Source organism: Bubalus bubalis, chromosome 3 (genome assembly GCF_019923935.1).
Source record: "Bubalus bubalis isolate 160015118507 breed Murrah chromosome 3, NDDB_SH_1, whole genome shotgun sequence".
In the NCBI taxonomy this organism is placed as follows: Eukaryota; Metazoa; Chordata; class Mammalia; order Artiodactyla; family Bovidae; genus Bubalus; species Bubalus bubalis.
Window position 1 is genome coordinate 37,238,360 of NC_059159.1, and position 15,769 is coordinate 37,254,128.

Consider the following 15,769-nt stretch of genomic DNA (forward strand, 5'->3'; position numbering starts at 1 on the left):
ATTAGGGTACACGTGTCTCTTTCAATTCTGGTTTCCTTGGTGTGTATGTCCAGCAGTGGGATTGCTGGGTCGTATGGCAGTTCTATTTCCAGTTTTTTAAGGAATCTCCACACTGTTCTCCATAGTGGCTGTACTAGTTTGCATTCCCACCAACAGTGTTAAAAACAATTTTTTTTTAATCTTATAGTTAGCAAACTTAAACTCTCACATTAGTTCTAGTGCTTTTTTATTTGATTTTCTTTAGATTTTCCAGAGAGACAGTTATATGATCTGGAAACACTGACAAATCCCCTTCTTCTTTCCCAGTGATTACATTTTACATTTAATTTTCTTGTCTTGTTGCATTTACTACACCCAACTCCAGTACTCTTGTCTGGAAAATCCCATGGACGGAGGAGCCTGTTAGGCTGCAGTCCACGGGGTCGCTAAGAGTCAGACACGACTTCATTTTCACTTTCACTTTTCACTTTCATGCATTGGAGAAGGCAATGGCAACCCACTCCAGTGTTCTTGCCTGGAGAATCCCAGGGATGGGGGAGCCTGGTGGGCTGCCGTCTATGGGGTCGCACAGAGTCGGACACGACTGAAGCGACTTAGCAGCAGCAGCAGGCACAATGCTGTATAATTATGATAATAGAAATCATTTTTGTATTTTTAATCTCTTTTTTTGAGGAAATATTTCAGATGTTTCCATCATTAATTGTGATGTTAATTGTAGGTTACCAGCAGATGGGCTTTGTAAGATCAAGCAAGTTTTCTTCCATTCTGAGTGTACTGAGGGCTATAAGAGTGTTGAATGAATTAAATGTGTAAAAATAGCCAAAGGTACAAATTCCCAGTTGTAAATAAGTCCTGGGATTGTAGTGTACAGTGGGGTGACTCTAGTTAACAATACTATATTGTATATTTGAAAATTGCTAAGAGAGTAGATCTTAAAAGTTCTCACCACAATAAAAATTTCTGTAGCTATGTGTGGTGATAGACAGCTAGATTTATGGTGGAGATCATTTTGTAACATATACATGTAGCCGATCATTATATTGTATGCCGTAAACATGTCATATATGTCAATTGTATCTCAAAAAAAAGAAAACTGAATTTGATCAAATACTTTTCTAGCCTTAATCAAGATAATCTTGTTTCTAGTCATTTACTTTGTTAATGTGGTGATTTACAATTACAGATTTCATAATATTGAATTGTTCTTACATGTCTGGTAAAAATTCTTGGTGATAATGTATTACTCTTTTAATAGACCAATGCATTTGATATGCTAATGAATTTTAAAATTTTTTCATATTTAGAACTTAGATTGGCTTGCAGAATATTTTCTGTGTTACACTTACATGGTTTTGGTATCATGGTTATGCTAAATTTTATGGAGTAAACAAGGATGATTTCTGTATACTTAGGAATATTTTGTACAGTTAAATATTATCTGTTTCGAATTTGGTCCCTAAATCCTGATGGAGTGGAACCTATTTGTGAGGTAATTTTTGGCTATTATTTCAATTTCTTCCACAATTAGTTCATTCAGAATTTTCATCTCTACTTGAATATGGTTAGGTAATTTTCCAGGAAAGTATTTGTTTTATCTAGATTTTAAAATTTGTTGAGTAGAGTGATTAATGTTCTCTTACAATTTTAAAAGTCTTCTCCATATCTGTAATTAGGTGTAATTTCTCATTTTGAGTGTTATTTATATTGTTTCTTTTCTTCTTTATTGCCACTGGAAATTTGTGTATTTCTTTGGTATTTTAAAAGACAGCTTTGATTTTACTGATTAGGTCATATTTTTTTTTTCTGTTTTGGTTTTTCTTTCATCTGTAATGGCTATTTATTGACTATGTGTGTGTACTTAGTCTCTCAGTAATGCCCAACTCTTTGCAAACCTTTGGATTGCAGCCCACCAGGCTCCTCTGTCCATGGGGTTCTCCAAGCAAGAATACTGGAGTGGATTGCCATTTCCTCCTCCAGGGGATCTTCCCGACCCAGGAATTGAACCTGAGTCTCCTGTGTTTCCTACACTGCAGGCGGATTCTTTACCTGCTGATGTGTCCAGAAAGAAAATATTTAGCTTATTATTTTTGAGTTTCATGCTCAAAATTTTAATTGTTAAGCTATTTGATATTCAGTTCAGTTCAGTTCAGTTCAGTCATTCAGTCATGTCCGACTCTTTGCGACCCCATGAATTGCAGCACACCAGGCCTCCCTGTCCATCACCAACTCCCAGAGTTCACTCAGACTCACGTCCATCGAGTCGGTGATGCCATCCAGCCATCTCATCCTCTGTCGTCCACTTTTCCTCCTGCCCACAATCCCTCCCAGCATTAGAGTCTTTTCCATGAGTCAACTCTTCACATGAGGTGTCCAAAGTACTGGAGTTTCAGCTTAAGCATCATTCCTTCCAAAGGACACCCAGGACCGCTCTCCTTTAGAATGGACCGGTTGGATCTCCTTGCAGTCCAAGGGACTCTCAAGAGTCTTCTCCAACACCACAGTTCAAAAGCATCAATTCTTCTGCGCTCAGCTTTCTTCACAGTCCAACTCTCACATCCATACATGACCACTGGAAAAACCATAGCCTTGACTAGATGGACCTTTGTTGGCAAAGTAATGTCTCTGCTTTTGAATATGCTATCTAGGTTGGTCATAACTTTCCTTCCAAGGAGTAAGCGTCTTTTAATTTCATGGCTGCAGTCACCATCTGCAGTGATTTTGGAGCCCCAAAAATAAAGTCCGACACTGTTTCCACTGTTTCCCCATCTATTTCCCATTAAGTGATGGGACCAGATGCCATGATCTTAGTTTTCTGAATGTTGAAATTTAAGCCAACTTTTTCATTCTCCTCTTTCACTTTCATCAAGAGGCTTTTGAGTTCCTCTTCACTTTCTGCCATAAGGGTGGTGTCGTCTGCATATCTGAGGTTACTGATATTTCTCCCAGCAATCTTGATTCCAGCTTGTGCTTCTTCCAGCCCAGCCTTTCTCATGATGTACTCTGCATATAAGTTAAATAAGCAGGGTGACAATATACAGCCTTGAGGTACTCCTTTTCCTATGTGGAACTAGTCTGTTGTTCCTTGTCCAATTCTAACTGTTGCTTCCTGACCTGCATATAGGTTTGATATTAAAGAGATTCTTTTATTCCTCTTTGAAAGCCTGAGTTTGTTGAGTTTGATTTCTTTCTTAGTGTTGGTTTTCTATAAATACTTAGTGAACTTTTGATGTGTCCCATATCTAAAAATACATGCTGCTGTGTTTTCCACGGCCTGCCTGTAGAGCTTTACAGGAGGAGTGGCAAGTACTCATTGAGGAGAGATTGACTGGTAGTGTGTTTTTTTGGGTGTATAGACTCCTATCCTTCCTGAAGGTCAGTATTGTCTAGGGGCCTCACTGAATATGTGATACAGAGCTTCACACTACTGCCTTCATTTCTTTATTAAAAACTTATTTATTTTTGGAGGCACTGGGTCTTGTTGCTATGCATGGGCTTTCTCTAGCTGTGTCAAGTGGGGGCTACTCTAGTTTCAGTGCTCAGGCTTCTCATTGCAGTGGCTTCTCTTGTTGTGAAACATGGACTTCAGTAATTGCAGAGTGTGGGCTCTAGAGCCCAAGCTCAGTAGTTGTGGCACACAAGTTTAGTTGCCCCGAGGCACGTAGAATCTTCCCAGAGCAAGGATCAAACCCATGTCCCCTGCATTGGCAGGCAGATTCTTAACCACTGGACCAGCAAGGGAGTCCATGGCTTCACAATCCTAGAAGAGGGAAGGGGCTGATCAATCTAGATGCCCTGAGGGCTGCTCCCCAAATAATCTTTCTCTGAATAACCAGTGTCCACTGGCTGTTCTTCTCTCTGATACCTGTGAGTTTAGAGTGCCATGGGAAAACTTCTCCCTTCAAAACGGATTTTCTCTTTGGCAGTTTTCCTCCGATTTACTTTTTTTCATATCACATTCTGTTTATTTATTATATTATTCTAAATTTCTTCACCATCTCTGAAATACTAACATCATTTTCTATTGTTTTCTTGGGCTTTTATAGATTTTTTAAATTGTTTTATTTCATTTTATAGAATTGTATATTGCACATTCACCACTCAAAATGCAATTGTACTTTTAAATAGATTCATGTTTTATTAACCTCAAACACCCATATATATTCAAAAATAGTTGTACCTCTATATAAGATATAAGAGTTATGAGATATACATTATTTATGGCACATGTAAGAGTTTTTCTAGGTACAGAGAATATGTAGCACCTCTGTGAATTCTAGACTTCCCAACAGTCTGTGGTCCACAGGTTGAGAATAATGCATTTGACCGCCAGGACAAACAGTGTGGCCACTTATTAGACTCCTAAGATAGGTAAATATGGAAAGGAATATAATCTATTTGTCACTGTGATTTTCTCTTCTGAGATTTACCAATTTAAAAATTAACTTTTGGATACTTATGTGGATTACATAAATTTCTGTATGAGTGGTGGTAAAAGTGACATTGTATATTGATTAAGAAAAAAATATGTTTGTTGAACTGGGGTTTGGTCATTTTAAGTGTGTTTGCATAATGAATGTTAAATATAACACTTCTGTCCGAAGTCCTCAATATCATCTCCAGGTCTGATTTGTTAGAAGGACTCATGAAAGAAAGTGAAAATGTTAGTTGTTCAGTTGTGTCCGATTCTTTGCAACCCTATGGACTGTAGCCCACCAGGCTCCTCTGTCCATGGGATTTCTCAGGCAAGAATACTGGAGTGGGTTGCCATTCCTTTCTCCAGGGGATCTTCCAAACCTAGGGACTGGGATCCTGAATTGCAGGCAGAATCTTCCCATCTGAGCTACCAGGGCAGCCCAATAGGATTCAGTACGTAGCTGTACTCACAGCTGTGGTTTGGTCCAGCAAAAGTACACAAAGAGAAGCCAACAAATAAAAGTGCACATGAGGCAGAGTCTGGAGGAAACAGTTTCCCAAAATCATCTCCCGGTGGAATCACACAGGCGCACTCAATTCCCAGCAGCAAGTTGTGACAACATGTGTGAAATGTTAGAAGCCGGAAAAGCTTGTACTGAAGCTCCAGTCTCCTAGAAGGAGAGAAGGTGTTCATAAATCATACAATTTGTGCGAATGATCAAAGCACAGGGAGTCCCTCTTCTCTTTTAGGGAAAGCTTTATTTCAGTATAAAGACATGTTTACCATTCAGGTTCCAGATGCCAGCCAAGGGCCAACTTGTAAGCAGGCCTTTCTAAAGACAGGGGTCTGTGCGCTCTCTTTTCTACACAATTCCTAACCTTTTTTTTTTTAATAAAAAAATTATATTCAGCTGGCCATTAAACACTTAATTAATTTATTTATGGCTGTGCTGGGTCTTCATTGCAGTACTCAGGCTTTCTCCGGTTGAGGCACCAGGGGACTTCTTAGTTGTGGCAAGAGGCTTATTTGCTCCATAGCACGTGGGGTCTTTGTTCCCCAACCAGGGACTGAACCTGCATCCCCTGCACTGGAAGGCAAATTCTCAACCACTGGACCAGCAGGGAAGTCCATACCCTTTGCTTTTGAATAGATGAGATGGAACAAATAATATGTTAACTAAATCTGCAAGAGATTTTTTTCTCCCCTTCTTTTTCCTACTCACGAGCCAAAGACATGTCAGTTAATAGCACATGAGAATTTCTGGGATGTAGTTTTACAGACATTTATTAAATATCTACTATGTATCAGGTGGGGCTTTCCAGGTTGAGCAGTGGTAAAGAATCCTCCTGCCAATGCAGGAGGCCTAGGAAATACGGGTTCAGTTCTTGGGTTGGGAAGATCCCCTGGAGAAGGATATGGCACCCAACTCCATATTCTTGCTGGGAAATCCTATGGACAGATTAGCCTGGCCGGCTATAGTCCATGGGGTAACAAAAGAGTTGGACATGACAACAACTGAACAACAAAACCGATACACAAGTTGGTGGTTGTTTTTTTTTCTTTAACTTGGACTTTGAAAGGCGTATCTTCCACAATAAATGAAATACTTTGTGGACTCGTGTGCAGGGTGTTCATTCAGAGTTAGGTGAGTCTGTTGTGAAAGCAGTTGCCAGAGGGACTCAGTTAAAATCGAATCAGGTAACATCTCTTTCTGGTCAAAATCAACCTCCTCTTCCCAGAGCGTGGGCTCAGTAGCTGTGGTACATGGGCTTAATTGCTCTGAGGCATGTGGGATTTTCCCAGATCAGGGGTCAAACCCGTGTCTCCTGCATTGGCAGGTGGATTCTTTACCACTGAGCCACCAGGGCTTCAACTCTTTATTCCATTTGGCACCTGGGGAAGACTGAGTCCCAGAGAGGAGAACAGTTCTGGCTAACGTCATCCAGCCCAGATTGTGAGCTTCTCAGCTTCCATGAAATTGCATATCATCTAGAAGACAAACACTGAAGATCTCTATGTATCTTTGGTTCCTGGGTTCTTTGGAGAGCTTTGTCCCTTGGAAATTACCTCTTCTTCCCATTGTCTATGGTTTCCCCATACTGATCCTTTATCTGTGTCTTGAGCTCAGGGGCACTGCCCCAGCCATGAGCTTCCACCTGCCCCACCTCACCCCTAAAAGTCTGGAACCCAGTACGTTCCTAATTCATGACCCCTCAGGGCTTATCACATCACAAAGGTACGATAAAAAGGAAATCTAATATTCAAGCAACTCTGCTAAACAAGCAGCTCTTTCAGGGTGACTATTTATTGCTATTTATGATGACAGATTATCTTTGTGATTTCCCCCAGCACATGTCTCCAGAGGAAATTAGATACAGTACTTTTCTTAAGCAGGGCCAGGAGAGGATGTTTCTATAAATACTTAACAGCTTGTCAGGGGAGATTACAAATACTGGCACGTCCTTCACAATGTCATGTTGGTTATTGAAGCTGTTGTAAGAAATCAGGATAGTTTATTTTCTTCCTGTTTGAAGGTAGTGATACATTTTTTTGAGCCAGAGAAGGTGCTTCTAGAGGCAAAAGCTCCAGGACTAGACTCAAGGCCAGGATTGCGGCATCCCCCAGTCTTCATATGGGACCATTAAGAGCATGGGCTTTGGGGCCAGATGTCTGATAGGCTCCACTATTTCCCAGCTCAGGGACCTTAGGCAAATTCCCTGAGCTTCTCAGAACCTCAGATTTCTCTTCTGAGTGATGACGATATTATGACTCATCTCAAAGGTGTTGCAAAGAGGGACTTTCTTGGTGGTTCAGTGGTTAAGAAACTGCCTTCCAATGCAGGGGATGCTGGTTCGATCCCTGGTTGGGGAACTAGGATCCCACATGCCTGGGGGTGCCACAATTAAGACCTGAAGCAGCCAAAATTAAAAAAAAAAAAAGGTGTTGCAAAGATTAAATAAGATGATGTGCAAAAATTCCTTGATCCATAGTAAGTGATCTGGAGTACAGATCTCATTCTCTCCTCTTTCAGCCCATTGAGAAGATCTCCCTTATCAGCAGACATGCGTGGCCCTAAGTTCTTGCCTTCTGACTTTTTGTGTTGCTTAGGAGAAATTTGACAATGATGAGAGTAATAAATGCAGCTAATGAATACTAACATCGTCTCAGTCTCTTACCATGTGCCAAGGTTTGTTTTAAGGGTGTCACATGGATTCAGTCATTTAATCCTCCAAGCAACCTTATGAGGAAGGTACTAGCAGCAGCCAACTTTTACAGAGGTGGAAACTGAGACAGAATAATATGCTTAAGGCCACACAGGTAGAAGGGATGGAGCTGAGACTGGCCTCAGGCACTCAGGTACCCCGCAATGTGGTCTCCAGAGGAAGGCTGGCTCTTACTCCTTTCTGATAATCTCTCTCTTCAGTACCCTCAAGAATTTTCTCTTTATCCTCAATGTTCTGAGTTTAACCATCATGAGTCTAGGTATGGTTTTTTCTTCCTTTTTTTTTTATTTATCCTGCTTAACACTTGGTAGAATTTTTAGATCCAGGGAATCATGTCTTATTTAAGTTCTGTGAAATTCTCGGCTGTTATCTCTTCAAGTACTGACTTCTATGTGAGCTCTGATCAGACCTATTTTAGAGCTTTTGGAGTTGCGTTTCCTGTCTTTCAATTTTTCTTTCATATTTTTAAATCTCCTATCTCTGGCTCGGTTCTGTTTGATCTTTGTGTTCTCAATTTTCGCTCTTCCGCCCTGTCCAGCATCCTGGTCAATTTCTCTATTGAGTTTTAAAATTTCATGAACTTTTTTTTTCCGCTTCTAATTGGTTCCTTTTCATAGTCACTTCCTTTTTATTTCACCAGTTTATTTCTTGTGTCACAGTTGTGGATGCTTTCTTGACCTCTGTAAGTCTATGATGATGCTTGTTACTTACGGAGTCCTTCTTGAAAGGGTCAACTTGATCCCTTTTCCTTCAAAGATAAGTGATTTCATTTGTGGAGTTTGTGATTAGTCCTTCGCTGGTGGTGACTTTCCTTGACTGATTTGTGCCTACTGTTTTTGAATTTACCTGCAGGATTTCTCTGCAGCTTCCACTCGGTCTCTAGGTCCTGTCGTATTGATAACTGGGACAGGAAGTCTCAGGGCAGTCATGGTTGGGCAGGAAGTAAGTTTCTGATCCTTAGCTTCTTTTGGGAGGCCTCCGTCTGGCTTGCAACCCGAGGTCGGCTGTGTGGTTGTAGACCCATTTACTGCTGCTAGGCTAGGCATGCTGCATTCCAGTGTTACTTTTAGGAGTCTTGCTTTAAGATCTACAGGAATTTCTCTTATTTTTGAGCATGCCTGTGTGTTTTTCCTTAGTACTAGGAATTTAGAGCAGAAATTCTGGGAGACAGCACCTCAGATAGCTCTGAGAAACTGCTCCAAAGAGTCAGGGAGGAAAGGTCAGTATATATGTGATTTTTGGTGAATGGGGAATTGTTGTTGTTCATTTGCTCAGTCGTGTCCAACTGTTTGCGACACCTCGGACTGCAGCAGGCCAGGCTTCCTTGTCCTTCACTATCTCCTTGAGTTTACTCAAACTCATGTCCATTGAGTTGATGATGCCATCCAATCATCTCATCCTCTTTTTCCCCCTTCTCCTTCTGCCTTCAGTCTTTCCCAGAATCAAGGGTCTTTTCCAATGAGATAGCTCTTTGCCTCAGGTGGCCAAAATATTGGGGCTTCAGCTTCAGCATCAGTCCTTCCAATGAATATTCAGGGTTGATTTCCTTTAGGATTGACTGGTTTGATCTCCTTGTTATCCAAGGGATTCTTCTTCATTAAAATGAAATAACTAACATATACAGAAAGAACATATATAATATTTACTGTGAAGCATAATAATAAATAATAAGACAAACACCAGTGAACTGACCCCCTGCTTAAGTACTAGAACGTGACCTGGGCTGTTGAAGTCACTATGCGTTCCTCCTTGACCTCATCTCTTTGTCTCCTCCACTTCCAGGTGACCACTCTTGGGTATTTTCCATTTATCTTTCTCTTGTTTCCCCCTCCATTATTTTTCACCAATTTTTTTTTTTTTCCTGCAAGGAAGTGCCATAACTTTCCTTAGAACTGTGCAATGAAGTCACAAAAATAATTAAAACACATTAGCACATAAATGGACCAACAAATCAATGGAACAGAACAGAGGATTTAGTAAGAGTCTCAAGTTTGTAAAGGAATGTATTAGACAATAAAGGATGTATTCTAAATCAAGGGTAAAAAGGATGATCTATTCAATAAACTGGTGTTGGACAATTTGTTATCAGCTTGGAACAAAATATATTTTAGTTTCTTATCTCACACCTTATATAAAAGTGAACTCCTAATGGACTAAAACTAATCTAAATTAGAAAGAAGACCCAAATCATAATAGAACTAAAAGAAAATTTGGGAGAATAATTTTATAATCTTGGCAGTAGAAATGCCCTTCTAAGCAATACACAAAACCTCAAAGCTATGAAGGAAGAGATTTATACAGTTAATTGCATCAACATTTAAACCTTTGACACAGCAAAATAAGATCCAAAGACAAACACCGGAATGATCAAGAATATTTACAACACATATAATAGATTCAAACCCACAGCTTGTTTATATATGTTTTAAATGCAAGAGGAGCCCTGGTGGGCTTATCCTCAGGGTTGCAAAAGAGTCAGACCCGACTTAGCAACTGAACAACAAATGGATTAAAAACTTACTACACCATAAAAAACAGAAGTCACCTGTAATTTTGCCCCTTAGGACCACTATTTACATTTTAGTATATGCTAAGTTGCTTCAGTTGTGTCCGACTCTGTGTGACCCCATGGACAGCAGCCCACCAGGCTCCTTTGTCCACAGGATTCTCCAGGCAAGAATACTGGAGTGGGGTGCCATTTCCTTCTCCATTTAGTATATAGTGTTTCAGATTTTTCCCACTTGTGCATTTTTTCTTAGTTGCATTGCTTCCATCTCTGGGATTATATTGTGTATGTTTTATTTTCCCTATGACTTTTAACTTGGTACAGGGTAAATGTTTTCCCATGTAAATAAATACATGCAAATGATAATTTCTTATGCAAAAATCACAATGTCTATTTAATGTATAAAGGTACTAAAATTTGTATAGTAAGTTAATTTCCAAAAATGAATATGCCTAATATAGGAGGGCCTCTGACAAATCAGTAAGTTCAAGACAAACATACGATGGGACAAAATAAATGAACAGGCCATCAATCCATAGAAGACTGAAGGAAAAACCCTGCAATGGCCAACAAACACAAAATACCAATTTATCTCACTAATAAACAATCTGCAAGTAAAACATTTTTGATTTATACCCCTGAGAAAAAAACTTAAAAGATGTATAATGCTTGGCAAGGATGTAAGGAAATAGACAGGCTTACAATCTTTGGTAAACTGATATAGTATTTCTCGGGTAACTTGCCCATATCTATAAAAAAATTTTTTTTAAAATATATACCTGAGTTCTGGCTTAGCAGTCCCACTGAAGTCATAACTGGATAGAAGGTCACTGTGATGTGGTCAAGGACAGAGGGGAAGGTGGTGCATGGGCTGGAGGGAGAGGTTTTTAATTTTGGTTGATTGTACTTCAAAACACTCTTGGATTATATGTCTTTAAAAAAAAAAACTTTTGGTACACTTTCAGTCTTCCTAAATTTTTCTTGGTAAATATATTGCTATCAGAATCAGAAAGTCAACAATTTTAAGGAAAGGTTTTAAAGGGGAATAAATCAACGTTTGAAATGGTTATACTATATAAACGTTCAGTGTACATCTCCCACAAAAACAAAAGCAAAAAAAAAAGACAAAATAAAAACTCCAGCTACAAAACTATACAAGAGACAGACAGTGATCACCTCATATCTCATTATTTTCAGGAAAAAACAAACAAACAAACAACTCAATTCCTTAGAATAAGATACAAAAGGGATATGGATCTGTAGCCTTCTGTGACTTCCCAGGTCACCCGCTCTTCCACGCTCCAAGTATTGAGTTCAAGCAACCCCCAACAGTTTCCTCAAGGTGAAATGCTCTTTGTTGAGTGGGCTCAATGCACAGGCTTTCCCTGCCACCTGATGGATCGCCCTTCCCCTGGAGCACAGACGCTGGCCCTGGTCGCTCAGCGTCTGCTTAGGACCCAGCAGAGGGACTTATAGACAGCAGTCATGGTACATATGTGCTTTATGAATGAATGAATAAAGGAATGAATCGATGGCTTAGAGTTTCAGCCAGAGAGAGACCCAAGACCCCTGTGAGACAGTGGGGGAGGCAGGCTTCATCTGGCTCTCTGCTAGCAGGTTATTTTCCCCACATCTGATCTCTGCTTCATAGTTATTATGGTGAGAAAGTGGTAAGGGCACATGAGTGGCTTCTGAGAGTGGAAAATGGCCATGCCCATTCCTGATGACTCACTGGCTGCCAGATTCCCATATTATGTGGAAGCCCTGCCTGCTAGGGGGCCCTGGGCTGCAGAGCACCCCTTCTCTAAAAAAGTCTGACCTGCTTGGAGTCTTAATTTAACAAAGACTAAGACAGAGACTGCAGGATGCCTTTGATGGTGGGAGGAGAGCCTGGGCAAGGCAAACCCGGCCATTTATCTAATGTATGCAGGCGGCTTTGTTCAGTTCATTTGGGGGCCACATGAATAAATCACATTTTTATTTGACAGCAGCTCCATCCACATGGAAGAGTCACTTGGGTCATCTCTCTGTCCAGGACTTGGCATCCACAGGGCCCTCTCATGAGCCCAGTTATTTTGAGCTGTAATGAAAATCATAACAAGCAATGTCATGGACCTCATTTTTGCTAACTGATGCAAAGTATCTTTTTCTTAATTATAAAACTGGCTATAAAAACTTTTAAATTGGGGGGTATTTTCAGTGTTCAAGGAGGAAGCCACTCTAGCCTTCATGCGGGATGACAGGTAGTCAATGAGGAGAGAAAAAATCCCCAGGCTGCCTCCGTTGGTCCCTCTGTTCTCGCCGCACTAAATTACAGAATTAATAGGCTCTTAGAAAAGACTGACACTCACTCACTGTGAGAAAGACAATTAAATGTGGAAACCCACTTTTCTCATGGCATTGAATTTTAACGGGAGGCTTTGAGACTCAATAAATCTCTTTCCTATTTCTTCTCTTGTGTTCTATAGGTTCTTCAAAACAACATCTAGAACACTGAAGAGGCTCTTCTCTCCTCTTGATCCTCTCAAACTCCTCATTCAGGTTGTGATTTTTTCCCAGGAATTTTCTTTTGAGATCAGGTCCTTGGATCTGGTCCTCTTGTTCCTGTCTTGATCTCTTCCTAACAATCTAGGCCAGATTCATTCATTCGGTCATTCCCTCATTCATTCATTCACTCATCACTCATTCATTTGTTTATTCCCTTGACAAGCAATCCTTGGAGCTTGCGTTCTCTAGGTGCCAAAGGTCTGATTCAATCTAAGGAAGAGAGAAAGATGTAAGTGAGAGAAAGATCCGTACATGTAGTCATGTACGGATGTGAGAGTTGGAACATAAAGGAGGTTGAACACTGAAGAACTGATGCATTCAAGTTGCGGTGCTGGAGAGGACTCTTGAGGACTCTTACCCCAGGTATAGAGGACTCTATACCTGGGGTAAGAGCCTCAGAGATGGATGTAGAAGGTGCAAGAGTACCTAGAGGAAGAGTTAGTCCCCACACAGGTGCCCTCCTGCCTCCACCCCATCTAGCATCATGCCTCTGTCTGCAGCTCCTCTGCCCTTACCTGGCACAAAACAGGCACTTGCTAAATGTGTCCTGAATTGACTCAACTTCTCAGCCTTTCAGGTGAGTCCTCCCAAGGTTATATATCCAACTCAAATTAGTCTGCACTCTGCCCCAGAGGCTCACATGATTAATTGAGAAGAAAAATCCTTTTTGAGGGGAGGAGGGTGAATTTTTTTTTTTTTTAATTCCACTTTTCTCCCAGCCTCAGCTGTTCAGCAGTCAAGCATTTGTCATATTTTAGTCCTTTAACTACTAGTCATTTCTGACTAATACCCAGCAGGCCGACATGGGGTACGATTTCCAAGATGATAAATGTCTGCCTTCTTATCTTTTGATATCTGAAAGTAGAAAATTTCAAGGAAAAAGGGTTTTACACCAAGACGACCATAAATCTCATTGTGTTCACAACAGAAGGCTGACCAGAGGAGTTTATTAAATCCGTAAAGGATTTGATGTATATCAAACTGTTACATAAAGTCAATACTTTGCAGAGAAGCAGACAATAAATACTCAGCAAGAGGCAATATTTCTATCAGGGAGAAGGCAATCGCATAAAGATTAGGGGAGCAATTTCAATATTGCCCGTCTCTCTGCTGTAAGGAGACATGTCTTGTTTTCCAGAATGATCACAGGGGAAGGAGCGGGGGTGGGGCAGCAGCCTTCTTTACTTGGCTAATCTCACCATCAAGCCTGAACTAGATATTAGGCACCAAATCTTTGTGTTACCTCCTACATTCATATGTTGGAGCCTTATCCTTCAGTGTGACTGGATTTGGAGATAGGACCTCAGAGGAGGTGAATTGGGTTAAATGAGGTCATAAGGGTGGGACTCGGATCGATAAGGTGATAGAGTTGGTGGTTTTGCCAGTAATCATGTACAGATGTGAGAGTTGGACCTTAAAGGAGGCTGAGCACTGAAGAACTGATGTGTTCAAGTTGCGGTGCTGGAGAGGACTCTTGAGAATCCCTTGGACTGCAAGGAGATCAAACCAGTCAATCCTAAAGGAAATCAACCCTGAATATTCACTGGAGGGACTGATGTTGAAGTTGAAGCTCCAATAATTTGGCCACCTGATATGAAGAGCTGACTCATTGGGAAAGACCCTGATGCTGGGATGGCACCTTGCTGGTGGAGAACAGAGACCCTGTCTCCCTTGTCTGCTCGTCAGGACAGATGGTCTTTAGAGGGCAGGTAGTATACTGAGGCTGTAGGTACTGTATTGTACATGCTAAAGTATGTTAAAAAGATAGATTGTACATGAAGTGTGCTTACCACCAAAAAAAGTCCCTAAGCCCCCAAACCAGAGCACAAAACAGCAACAACAAACCACACAAAGAACACAAGCACATTTTTGGAGAAGATGGATATGTTTAATGCCTTGATCATGTTGATGGTATCACAGGTGCATTTATATACTCAAACTCATCAAAATATATATGTAAGATATGTGCAATTTTTTGCATCAGCTTCAGTTATATCTCAATAGGACTTCCCTGGTGGCTCAGATGGTAAAGAATCTGCCTGCATTGTAGGAGACCGTGGAGAAGGGAATGGCAGTCCACTCCAGTATTCTTGCCTGGAGAAATCCATGGACAGAGGAGCCTGGCAGGCTATAGTCCATGGGGTCGAAAAGAGGTGGACATGACTGAGCAACTGATACTTTCACTATATCTCAATAAAGCTTCAAAAATAAAAAATGAATGAAACTACGAGGGAGAAAGGACAGCTTTGCCCACAGTTGTAAGTACACGCAACAGTACTTTCAAAGGGGAGTTCCTTGTGCCAGGAAACAGGAAGACATCTCTGAATTACACCAGCTTGTCAGGGTTTCGGGAGGCCATCTGTGCACACTAGGAGTTTTTGGATGCAAGTAACAGAAAAATCCAGCTGGTTAATGTCTTGGCTCAAGATAGGGTGAGTGTTCAGGGTTGTTTTGATGATGATGTGACCAAGCCCCAGGTTCCCTTTTTGGTCCCCTCCTCTGTGATGGTTCCTTTTTCATAGTTCCTTTTTCCTCCTCTCATGACCACCAAGATGCCTGCCAGTTTTGGAGGGCTGTTTGATCCCTGGTTCACGGTCCCTGGGGAGAAGGGTATTTTTGCCCTCCCAACCAGCAAACAAAATCTTCAGACTTCAGCTGGTTGGATCCATTTAGGTGAGAAATCTCCAAGAGGATAGAGCTCACAGCTTAGTGAGGCCTGGCACATGGCCCCAGGGGTGGAGAAAGTAGGAGCTGGGGGATGGAGTCAGCTTCCTCTGAAGCACCCAGGATGTGTGGGGGAGAGTAGATGCCTGCCTGAAAATCCTGAGTTGTTAACCAAGAGAAGGGAGCGTCGTGCTGGGAAGCTCCAAACAGCACATGCTCAAAACAGCAATGTCTCTTTGCAGAACTGTTAGTGGTGTGCCAAACCCGGAGACAGAGATGGGAAAGAAAGCAGACGAGGCTGTCAGACGTCACCAGGTCCAACTTCCTGATTTTACAGATGGGAAAGCAAAGAGTCAGAGAGGCGGGTGAAAGAGCTCCCAGACTTTGCAACAAGGCATGGCAGAGCTAGGGTCA